Here is a 7,221-nt window from a genome sequence, read left to right on the forward strand (position 1 = left end):
CTTTTAGAAAGCACCTAGGAGGATTTCTGAGCTGCTGCTGGGGGCCTTAGTTTGGGTTATTGGGGAAGCAGACCCGAAGATAAGAATTTTAGTGAAAACATTTTAGATGGGAGCTCCAAAAACAAAAGAAGGGAACTGAAAACTCAGAACAAAGAAGGGAAGCAGTCATTCAAAGATGTTTTATGTAGTTAGCAACCACTGTGGGTGACTAGAACTCAAACCCACAAGGGCACTTCAGGAAACAGTACAAATCATAGTCTCAGAATTATTCCACTGGATGGGTAAAGGCAGAGGAACTCTTATACATCAAGCACTTCCGGTCAATAGTGAAGGAATGATCCCAGGGCTGCTCATTTCTGAGCATTAGGGGCCTGCCATGAGCTGATGGTGAACTTCCTGCACTGACAATAGGCCTCAGGCACAAAGATAAAGATACTGGCAGGGGAAATCGGTGGAGGCGTGTTGAAAACCCTGAGGGAGTTGAGGGTGGCACTGTCAGCTCCTGGATGGGGTCTCCTTCTCATTTCTCAATTCCGTTTGTGCTCCATCCTGTTATCACTCCTTCAAGGTGATGACCAGTCACAATTTCTAAGAAAGACATTTATAACAAAAAGGTTAATGCGCAAAAGCCACACTCTTCTCTGATGCAATGATTTGCGAAGTCACCGCTGAAGCTCAGGACTTCCCTCTTCTACTACGCATGGTCGAACCTCTTTACCTTCAAACAGTGATGGTCTGGCCAAAGTGTCTTGTCAGTGGGGTACCTTCAGTGGTGTGCTGGTAATTGCTTAACTACTGGCCCTCTAAGTACACTTACAACCTGAATCTTCATTTATATGTTTTTTTTCACGGTGTGCAAACAAATTTGGACTTGACAGGTGACACAGTGGTAAAGGATCTGCCTGGAAATGCAGGATAGGCAGGACACTCAGGTTCAATCTCTGGGTCGGGAAGATCCTCTGAGATAGGAAATGGCAACCCACTCCAGTATTCTAACCTGGAGAATCCCCATGGACAGAAGAGCCTGGTGGGTGACAGTCCATGGAATCACAAAGGGTAGGACACAGCTGAGCAACTGAGCGCATGCACGCATGCAAGTGCATGCATGCATGTGCGCACGAGCAAAGTGAAACTGCCAAGACCTTTGTCAAAACTGCACTATTGTTCTTTGGCATATTCAAATTATGATGTCAGGTAATAGTTTCTGAAGCTATTTCCTTCATTTTGTGTGCTATAGACCTTACATACTCTGAAGTTTCATCTCCACTATTAACATCTTCTCTATCACTTTGGAAAATCTAGATCAGCAATTATTTTTTTCTGTAAAGGAAGATAAACATTTTAAGTCTTGTGGCCACGTACAATTCCTTTTATACATTTTTTCTCTTTTGTTTGTTTTTAATAACTGTTTAAAATATAAACAAGCTTCTTAGCTTGTAGTCTTTAGAAGAAAAAGGCCACAAGACATATTATGCCTGTAGGCCATAAACTGTTGGCTGCTGTTCTGGACAGTCAACAAAAAAATAAACTGATCCTTGATTTGTAGCATTTCCAAATTTCCATGGTATAAAACTCTCATCATGGCCAATTTCAAGCTATCCTTGTATGGTTAGAGGTTGAATTGGAGAGAGATGCACAGTAGCATACCATTATATATGCTGCTAAGTCACTTCAGTAGTGTCTGACTCTGTGCGACCCCATAGATGGCAGCCCACTAGGCTCCTCTGTCCCTGGGATTCTCCAGGCAAGAATACTGGAGTGGGTTGCCATTTCCTTCTCCAATGCATGAAAGTGAAAAGTGAAAGTAAATTTGCTCAGTCGTGCCCAACTCTTAGCGACCCCATGGACTGTAGCCTACCAGGCTCTTCCGTCTATGGAATTTTCATATGACTTCCAAATAAATAAATAGTAGATCTCAGAATTATAAATGATAATCAAAAAAGTAAATAGGACGGTATGAGTTTTGAATATTTATTACCTTTGGTCTTCATGTAACTTGTTTACTTACAAATTTAAATAATTTAACTTTTAACTATGGCTATATTTAACAACCAGCTCACAAATTTCTGGGCTTCCTAGGTGGCTCTAGTGGTAGAAATGCCAGGGTTCTCGTATTGATAAACCAATAGGAGCAGGGAAACAGATTTATGGGGGAAAGTGATTGGTGCTTCCTATCAGCAGATAACCATAAATGGTAATTTTTAGCTACAAAATCAGGGGCTCAGACTCCTCGAGATGAAGGTCTGGCTTCCCCAGGAATGTGCTGGAGCTACTAAGACCAGCTTATGTTAGGCAGTTGACACTGGAGAGGGTTGCCATGCCTTTCTCTGGATCTTCCTGACCCAGGGATTGAACCTGTGGTTCTTATGTTTCCTGCATTGGCAGGGAAGTTTTCTACCAAATCTCTGCTCTCCTTGTGGTAGCACATGGTCTTTCTTCTAGATGACCGTGGCTCCACTTAGTTTCAAGAATTCAAGGACTGAAACTGGTTTAGGTCAGGAAACTGGCTAAGGTGAAACTAATTTATTTTTTGGTTGAAGATTATGTAGGTCAATCAATATCCTTGTTGGCTGTCCATGACTTTTGATCTTAGGGACAGCATGATGTATTATCCACAGCCACAAATTCCTGGTAGTTAACACTCCCTCGATTCCAGTCTGCTTCTTACAGTCATATGTCCATTTTCCTTCTAAAAGTACAATGTAACCACCTGGCCTCTGCTATTGCAGAATCCTATTAACTGCATTAATTCTAGTGAGATAAGCCAAGGGACTATTTCATGCAAAGATGGGCACAGTAAAGGAGAGAAATAGTATGGAGCTAACAGAAGCAGAAGATATTAAGAAGAGGTGGCAAGAATACACAGAAGAACTATACAAAAAAGATCTTCACGACCCAGATAATCATGATGGTGTGATCACTCACCTAGAGCCAGACATCCTGAAATGTGAAGTCAAATGGGCTTTAGGAAGAATCACTATGAAAAAAGCTAGATGAGGTGATGGAATTCCAGTTGAGCTATTTCAAATCCTGAAAGATGACGCTATGAAAGTGCTGCACTCAATATGCCAGCAAATTTGGAAAACTCAGCAGTGGCCACAAGACTGGAAAAGGTCAGTTTCATTCCAAATCTGAAGAAAGGCAATGCCAAAGAATGCTCAAACTACTGCACAATTGCACTCATCTCACACGCTAGCAAAGTAATGCTCAAAATTCTCCAAGCCAGGCTTCAACTGTATGTGAACCATGAACTTTCAGATGTTCTTGCTGGCTTTAGAAAAGGCAGAGGAACCAGATGATCAAACATTGGTTGGACCATCAAAAAAGCAAGAAAGCTCCAGAAAACATCTATTTCTGCTTTGTTGACTAGGCCAAAGCCTTTGACTGTGTGGATCACAAAAAATAGTGGAAAATTCTTCTAGAAATGGGAATACCAGAACACCTAACCTGCCTCTTAAGAAATCTGTATACAAGTCAGGAAGCAACAGTTAGAACTGGACACGGAACAACAGACTGGTTCCAAATAGGAAAAAGAGTATCTCAAGGCTGTATATTGTCACCCTGCTTTTTTAACTTATATGCAGAGTACACCATGAGAAACGCTGGGCTGGATGAAGCACAAGGTGGAATCAAGATTGCCAGGAGATATGTAGATATCACAGATATGATATCAGATATCATATCTCAGATATGTAGATGACACCACCCTTATGGCAGAAAGTGAAGAAAAACTAAAGAGCCTCTTGATGAAAGTGAAAGTATAGAGTGAAAATGATGGCTTAAAACTCAACATTCAAAAATGAAGAGTATGGCATCTGATCCCATTATATCATGGTGAATAGATGGGGAAACAATGGAAACAGTGATGGACTTTATTTTCTTGCTCTCCAAAATCTCTCTAGATGATGACTGCAGCCATGTAATTAAAAGATACTTGTTCCTTGGAAGAAAAGTCATCACCAATCTAGATAGCATATTAAAAAGCAGAAGCATTACTTCGCTGACAAAGGTCCATCTAGTCAAAGCTATGGTTTTTCCAGTAGTCATGTATGCATGTGAGAGTTGGACTATAAAGCAAGCTCAGCACCGAAGAACTGACGCTTTTGAACTGTGGTGTTGAAGAAGAATCTTGGAAGGACTGATGCTGAAGGTAGACTCCAATACTAATGCAAAGAACTGACTCATTTGAAAAGACCCTGATGCTGGGAAAGATTGAAGGCAGGAGGAGAAGGGGCTGACAGAGAATGAGATGGTTGGAGGGCATCACCAACTCAAAGGACATGAGTTTGAGAAACTGATGGACATGGAGGCCTGGCGTGCTGCAGTCTATGGGGTTGCAAAGAGTTGGACACGACAGAGCGACTGAACTAAACTGAACTGAAGCGCTATAACAACCCCCTCCCATCAATGCTGGCTTCTCAGTGATGCCCATGCTCCTATAAGAGAACCATTATTATGGGTTTTATTGAAGAGCATGTCTCTAGTGCTTCCTGGAAAACCTTATTGCTGTTGTTCTGTGGCTAGGTTGTGTCTGACTCTTTGAGACCCCACGGACTGCATCATGCCAGGCTTCCCTGTTCTTCAATATCTCCCAGAGTTCACTCAAACACAGTTTTCTGTTCTCTGGTCTTATGCGATATATTAATATTGACATCCTTATTTTGTTGAGTTTTTTTTTTAACCTATTTTCAGCACTCTGTCATCTCAATATTATCATTATTTCATGAATTGTAAGCCATTGACTTTTCCATGCTTCAAGCAGAAACTCCAGCTGTGTAATGATACTGGCTCCAGGTATATTTATCATGTGTAAAAATCCTGAGTCACTTGAGAATATGTTCCATGAAGAAATTCTCTAACCTTTGCTTTTATTAGAGGCTTAGATGAGTAAACACTGAAGGGTCTTGTGAGTACTTTCAAATATCCAATCTTGTGTAACTGATGCAAAAGAATACAATTTAAGTGAGAACACACCTTCCATAAGAAAAAAAAATTGTAATACATACATCCAACAAAAGACTCATATTCTAAATTTATACATCAAAAAAGGAAATAAAAAAGCTGAGCCTTAAATAGAAAAATTGGCAAAGGATTTTGAAACTCTGCTTTGTTGATTTCACAATGCACAAAAAGGCGATCAAGGCTTGAGAAAGAATAACAACAAAAAGAAGCAATATCCAGACATTTGTATTTTCAAAAATTTCCAAGATATTTCTGATATGCATCTGGATTTTAAAAAGTGATTACAGGTTTTCCTATTAAATGGTAGTAAGCCTTTATCAAGAATAGTAGAAAAACTTATATATGTATAATATAATATATATATTTTAGAAAGCCTATGAATTTTTGCCTAGCTAAAAAAAATTATGACATTTTTATTCCACTTGTTTGACTTAGTATGAATGGAACGGTAGATTTCTAATTTATATTCACTCAAAACTTTGATATAATTCTGTGTATTTTGGAATCTAATATTACTGTTAAAAGTCCAGTTAGTTTATTACTTTAGTGATTTAAGAAAAAATTTTGAATGAGGTTTGAAACTTTTAATCCAATTCTGAGAATATACAGAAATACTATGTTGTTAAAGAAAAAGACAGGAAATTAGGATATGATACAGTATCATTAACTAAAGTACAGATTTTGTTCAAATTTCACAAAATTGTGTGCTAGTGTCCATTATTTGTTTACATATTCAATATTCCACACAATATTTGTTTGCATTGAACAGCTTCAGCTACATGCAATACATTCTGGTAAATTCTCTTTTCATTTTTATTCTGTTACAAATATTTTCTAATTTTTCTTGTCATGGCTTCTTAGATAAATCCACCATTTAAAAATGCACATTTAATTTCCAAATACAGGGGTTTTAAAAGTATTTTTGATATTAATTTCTCATTTAATGCTTTCTTCTCTGCAATTACCCTCTGTGTTTTTTCAGTCTTCTAACGTTATTGACTCCAGCTTCCAACATCCCCGACTGAACCACACTCTGCCTCAGACCATTTTGCAATTGGTTTTTGTTCATCGTGGGATTCCATTCCTGCTTGTCCAGATGCGTTGACCCCAAATTATCCACTTTTTGTCTCAGGTTTTGGTAAGCTGGCTTGGTGTCCACGTCGGCCAGGCAGTCCCGGGGGAAGCTGTCAAACAGCCCCCGGCTCTTGAGTTGCTCCACGGTGAGCGCAATGAGCTGCAGGTCGCCGAGGGCAGTGAGGCCGGGTTGATGGAGCTGCCGCCCCGCCTGGACCGCTGGCGCCAGCCGCAGCCCGCGCCGTCAGCTATAGCTGCGCAACGGGTCCGCCAAGGGGCCCGAGGAAGGCTTCCTCTCAGGAACAGAGGGCCTAGGTCGTGGAGAGGTGGCGGAGGGGCCCGAAAAGGAGAACCACATCTTCAGACCACAGATAGAATGAGCGGTTCATGAGCTCCTGGCAGCCCAGAAAAGAGAAGCCGTGCCAGCACCGTCTCCAGGGCCTGAAAGCCAGGACCCTGCTGCTCCATCTCAGGACGCTTCCTAAGAATATGCCTGACATGTTTTGGAAGCTCCGTTGAATTAATAATGAAGAACTGGATTCAGTTACATAGGAGTACAACTTCAGAATGAAGCCAGGCTGAAGTCCTCAGTGACTTCAGAATTCAATGTTGACTGCGGGGCGGTGTTCAGACAGAATAGGGAGCAAGTGGAACTATGGAAAAGCTGACCGTGTGGGCCCCCATATTGTGCTGCCATCCAGCTAGCCTGTCCAGGGGCATTACACCCAGTAGGCACTACAGACATAGTAAGAAACACTACCTCACCTTGCGGTTTGTCCTGAAGCGAGCCTTTGTACTTGAAGAGACTGTGTATGGATTTTAGGGTTTGTGCTTGAGGATAATCAGAAGCTACAGTGAAGGAACATAACCAGCCCTAAAGATGCAATTTCAAAGAATTGACAGTAAAGGTTAGCCAGGGGTGGTAGGATTTTAACAATGCTTATTTGATACTATCAGTTTCTGAGAGCTGCAAATCAGAGTTTACAAGCCACTAGCATCATCAGGACACAACTGAGCGACTTCACTTTCACTTTTCACTTTCAGGCATTGGAGAAGGAAATGGCAACCCACTCCAGTGTTCTTGCATGAAGAATCCCAGGAACGGGGGAGCCTGGTGGGCTGCCTTCTCTGGGGTCGCACAGTCGGACACGACTGAAGCGATATAGTGGCAGCAGCAGCAACTTT

The 7,221-nt window shown here is 41.2% G+C and overlaps 1 pseudogene; it reads right to left on the reverse strand.

Annotated features, from left to right (window-relative positions):
- Positions 1 to 5,137: 5,137 nt before the first annotated feature.
- Positions 5,138 to 6,504, reverse strand: LOC120879863 (annotated as a pseudogene).
- Positions 6,505 to 7,221: the final 717 nt, after the last annotated feature.

This window comes from Oryx dammah, unplaced genomic scaffold (assembly GCF_014754425.2).
Source record: "Oryx dammah isolate SB20612 unplaced genomic scaffold, SCBI_Odam_1.1 HiC_scaffold_21, whole genome shotgun sequence".
In the NCBI taxonomy this organism is placed as follows: Eukaryota; Metazoa; Chordata; class Mammalia; order Artiodactyla; family Bovidae; genus Oryx; species Oryx dammah.